The 5601-nt window shown below is 36.6% G+C and overlaps 1 non-coding gene across 1 annotated transcript; it reads right to left on the bottom strand.

Moving 5' to 3' along the window:
• Window positions 1–2979: 2979 nt before the first annotated feature.
• LOC139698471 (U5 spliceosomal RNA) lies at window positions 2980–3096 on the bottom strand. Its single transcript, XR_011702946.1, has one exon. It is a non-coding gene; the product is annotated as a U5 spliceosomal RNA (small nuclear RNA).
• Window positions 3097–5601: the final 2505 nt, after the last annotated feature.

Raw genomic sequence — 5601 nt, forward strand, 5'->3', positions numbered from 1 at the left:
TCGTTCTCAAATCCCCTTGTATGACCCTCTCTCTCTCTCCCTCTCCCCTCTTTTGCTGGTAATTAGCCGTACTCGAACCTTTTCTTGACCGTGCCAAGAAATTAGGGCAATCGCCAAGTTTTCTTCTTGAAATACGAACGTGTGTATGTACAAGGCAAATGTATCATTTTCTTTGGAAATTTCGTTTTAGCCTCTTGTTTTCTTAACAATTACAAAGCGTCGGTGCATTTCTGGCAAAGGTCTTCTTTTCGGGTGAACATGAAGTGTGTAGAATGCAATAGGCATTTTTCATCTTCACAAAACGTAACGCATACCTCTTAGAATACCTCCAATGAGTCGAATATTTTTTCTCTTGTTAAATTGTCCGTTATCTTTAAATCCATAGCTCATGCAGTTTATGTACAATTTAAATTGAACTAGTAAAAAAAACCATAAACCCAGTAATCAACCCGATGGTCGGTTTAGTAGGGGGATTGTAGAGATGACACGGCACTAAGCCCTATACGGCGTGTGAAAATTAACACATCAGGGTATTAAGGGGGCCAGATCCTTTCCCTGTGCCGGTCTCCCTGGAAGACCTGGTACTCGAAAATTCACATGTCTAAGGCTCTGCCCAGAGTGCCTTGCACTGGAATCGAACCCGGGTCCCTCCTTTCAGTAGTCCAACGCTCTACCCACTGGTCTACCGAGACCTTAGAATTAAACCTTAGCAATCACTGTTTATTCAATGTCATGGCAACGATTCATAGCGTAACTTTATTTGTATTAATCCGATATAACGTATATATGTTCATTATTCCGTGTTTTCGGATGTTACAATAGCGTGCTCTCAATTGAGTAATTAGTCAATTTCTGTGTGGATAAACCGATATAGCGAAGCAACTAGTATTTTAGGCGTAATATGATAATTGTCGGTGATTGCCACCAAATAGCAAGCAAGCAGTTTTTGAGTTTTGAGTTTTCTTTTGGAGACGACATTTCTTCTTGAGACGACCACGGCGTCAGTTCAAGGAGTTTCTCGTTGACCCCTCCCCCAGTCCTCTTCTGAGAAATCTGTTCAAACCCTCGCCTTGGAATTTTCCATGTTCGCCTACGCAGTACGCAAGAGGGGGCCCACGGCGACCTTTCGTTTTAAAATCTCCTTCTATGACTGTCTCTCTCTTCGCCCTCTTCCGCTGGTTTAGCCAAGCCTCCGTACGCAAACCTTTCTTGACCATGCCAAGACATCAAGGCGTATTCAGGAAGTTTTCTTCTTAAAATCCAAACAAAGATACGATTGTGTACCAAATGTATTCCTTCGAAATTTCGTATTTGAATATTTATTTTCTCATCAATTTGGAGACGTTTGTGCATTCTTCGGAGGTCTCTTCAGTTAAAATTCGTCCAAACTGATTGCGAATGAAATCGTGATACCTATTGAAAAGGTAGATCTAGTTTAGTCGTACTAACATATTCAAATCCAAGAAGTGAAAGGCAGATGGCATAAGGACTGTTAATTGTGACCAGATACATTTAAAATGTAATTGAAGATGGAAAAAAGTTAAGATATAATGAGATTAAGACAGTGGATAATGCGTTATATTTGCGAACATCGCTTTCAGCTGCAATTTCACTCTGCTATGGATGTGGTAATTTTCAATAATAATCTATTTTTGGAATATCTTCCGGAAACACTATTGGTTTATGCCATTACGTTTTCGGTCTTTAAGCTGTGCAATAAATTATTAGTTTAAGTAATAACTTTGGAAAGGTGGTGTATATTCAATTTAAATTAGAAATATAATTTGCATCAGAACTATTTACTTGTATAAATAGTATTTGAAAGGTACCGCGTGTGTTAATTATTTGCTAATGAGTTGAATTATATCTTTTAAACAGAAGTTAAGAAGGAAATAATATTTTGGAAAACGATAACTCGTGGAAAATACTATTTGGGACCTTTCAGAAACCTCAAGTATATTTGATGTAGATCGCTTGTACTGATTGCTGTTTTTTATTATTATATGTGTATCCGTTTCGTTTTAATTCTTAGCTGAGGTGGTGTATTATTCTTAATTACTGTAGTCATAATCAGTATTTCAATCCTAAGATTGGTTTACTGCGGCCCTCAATTCTAATCTATTCAATATCCATTCCCCCAATTCTTGATACTTCTCTGTTTCACGTCCTTCTTAATTTGTCCTGTATGTTCATGTCTCTTCGTCTTCCTCGTGGATCTTCTTATTCATGAATTAGCGTTCTTATCTTGGGCTATTGTTCGCTTGATGTCCGTCGAACTTCTTACGTTCCATGTTACGAATACTGCTGGCCAGGTACGTAGATGAAGGATGTTCCACTTGCTCTAGTTTCACTCATCGTATTGTGATATGTCTCCATTCGGCTTCCATCTTCCGCACACATACAATGAGTTAAGTTTTATTCTTGTTGATGCTGATATTAAATATTCCCCCTGTACTAGATTGTCCATAGGGACTTTGAGAGTTGCTTGCAGGTGTCCTCATTCTCGCGTTTCCGCCGCCACTGCCATTGTCATGTGTGCAAACCTGAGTGTGTTGATGTCTTCTCCATTTACATTGACTCCTTTTATAACCAATTCCTACGTTTCTTGTATTGCTTCTTAAGTTGAATATTGCTGACGCGAGAATCTTATAATAATCAGCAGGTATTTGGTGTACTCTCTGGTGGCAAATAGGCTGGTATTGCCCAAGGGTACATCTATGTATGAATAGATGAGGTTTCATATTTGCTTTTGAAAGAAGTAAAAGAAACCAAACATGCATAAAATTGCTTCATAAGTTCAGTTTACCTCTTCTAGCCGATGTAAAGGTTTTTTTTCATTATTTGCAAACTTCACGTCAGGTGATTTATAACCATCATTGGACAACTACCGCAATCGTTTTTTCTGAAATTGTATAATACTCCGTCCCTTTTATGAAGGACTTCATTTCTAATTAATCTCTCCAGTGTTTACCAATTATTTGGCCCAACAGGGTTGAGCACAGTCAAAAATTGTCTTGTAAGACAGATATGATCCCCTCCACGGAAATCTTTAGTAAAAGGCGAAAGATTTATTCGCTTGAAGGGAATCCAGTATGACTATACAATGAAAACTGAACAACGCAATTTTAAATAGACTTCTGGTACACTTCGTGAGGTGACTTCTGTGGGAAATCAAAAATTCATTTCACTATATTAAACCATTATTTTGAATACTATAAAACCAATAAAATAAGTACAATGAACTTAATTTAAGGCGTTTCAATGCTTTTTACTCCATTTCACACTTAATAGTAATAGTAATAAAAAACTCTTGTGTCCGACAAATTTTGCGAAATAGCCATCTCGCGGAAGTTTAAAAACTTCCAAGAAATGACATTTCTAGAGAATATATTACTGCGTCAGTAATTCCTTTTGGAGCGACAAAACCTTAATACTTTACAGAGAATAAGAAAATTAAAGACAAAAGTTAAATATTTTAAATGATGAATTTATTGAGAAGGTCAGCTTGAGTATTTATAATGCCTACATTCATGTTCCACCTTATTCATTTAATTAAATTATTAGGGCAACCCATAGCGTTCAAGTTCTCGAAATACTTAAGCAGAGAGAGAATTTTTAGTTCCATTCCATGTCCCACGTAGTCCTGAAACCGAGTAGAAAGTTTGAATAACATTTCTAAGACGAGATCCACTCTTTTATACTCTGCATTGAGCCCTAATCAATCATTTTAATTTAGAATTAGCGCGGGTTTTATAGAAATAGACGTTGCATTACTATAAATGGAAAAAAACTTAAGTCTACGTGTATTCCAAGATCATATTTACATTCAATGACGTGTGTTCATTACGTGGGTGATTTACGGGTACATTCGTTGATAGGAGAAAGATTTCAATGCATTATATAATAATAATCGTCCTTGTGGACTATGATCTGGGTGAAACTGTGTACATGCATCCATAGAAGATCATTCCACATAATAATAACGAATATTTGCATTTGTTGTTGTAACAAATGTATCCATGCACAAATACCTTTTCCCGTGGATGGGGGATTCGGAACAAATTCCCGAAGAGGATTGGACAATCCTGGACATGACCTCTCTAATTGTTCGTGGTGGAAATAAGATACGAAAGGCACAGTTTCACTGCCTGTAACAAGAGTTTCAGAAGGCTAGAATATTATAGGTTTCTTCTTCCGTATATTATCTATTATGCGGGCATGGTAACCGTTGTTAAAGGCTATGTGATTGATCGCATTGAGCTCTTTCAGCATCTCTTCTGAGCTATTCATATGGATGAAATTGATGATGCCTTTTTGCATAATATTGGCGAATTCCGTCCAAGTTTCTTCCACGTGGACATGCCTTGAGCGGGTTTTAAACTCGGGTAGTGAAGAGTTTAATTGATTGGCCAATGTTTCAAAGTCTGCTTTATGGTGATTATAAATTTTTCTTTTTGGTTTAACAATCTTTTTTATTTCTACGTCGAAGTGGACATTAACTGTTTCACGGCGACTCAAGCCCTCATCAGTTGATACGCTAATAAAACCCCCGCCACACGCCCTTGCGGGGTATTATGTAGATGTAGATAAATATATATATATATATATATATATATATATATATATATATATGTGTGTGTGTGTGTGTGTGTATATATGTGTATATATATATATATATGTATATATATATATATATATATATATATATATATAAAAAACCATAAACACGGTAATCAACCCGAAGGTCGGTTTAGTAGGTGATGGTATAGATCACCCAGTACTAAGCCCTAAACGGCGTGTGAAAATTCACACATCAGGGTAGGGGGGCCAGTTCCTTTCCCTGTGCCGGTTATGGTTCCCCAGGAAGACCTGGTACCCGAAAAAATCACTTCAGCTTGGGTGGAGCTGTAGGTGCCCAGAGTGCCTTGCCCGGGAATCGAACCCGGGACCCTCCGGTCAGCAGTCCAACGCTCTACCCACTGGGTATATATATATACATATATATATATGTATAGATATATATATATATTATATATATATATATATATATATATATATATATATATATATATATATATATCTATATATATTTTTTTTTAAAGTAATCTACCGGTTAAGGTAGGTATTTGGATGGACACAACTACCAAACAAATATTTTATTACTCCTAACAAAACACAAAATCAATTATCCTACTCTATATCAGGTCCCTCTTCATTTCCGAGTACTTTCTTCCTGCCTTCATCCCGTCCAACAACCCTATCCTGTTCCTTCCCTTTCCTCTTTTGCCCAACATTCTACCCTCTATCACAGTCGTCAACATCCCTCTGCTTCCATCCCTCTATCTTCAGTACTCAAGAAGGTTATTTAAGTCGTAGTACCGATTATCGTAATTATTTCAAGAATAAACTCGCTTGATATATTACGATCGCCACAGTTGGGATTGAATAAACGACCTTTTGAGATAAATATTAATTAATTAAATGTTATAACGGTCATACCAACGTTAACTCGTTCAAAAAGTCGGAATTAATATTCTAAAATCGTATATTAAACTTAAAAACTACGTAACGGAATTGATTGAAACAAAAGATTAGCCAATT

Source organism: Hetaerina americana, unplaced genomic scaffold, assembly GCF_022747635.1.
Source record: "Hetaerina americana unplaced genomic scaffold, ioHetAmer1.1.p SCAF_860, whole genome shotgun sequence".
NCBI classification, from domain to species: Eukaryota; Metazoa; Arthropoda; class Insecta; order Odonata; family Calopterygidae; genus Hetaerina; species Hetaerina americana.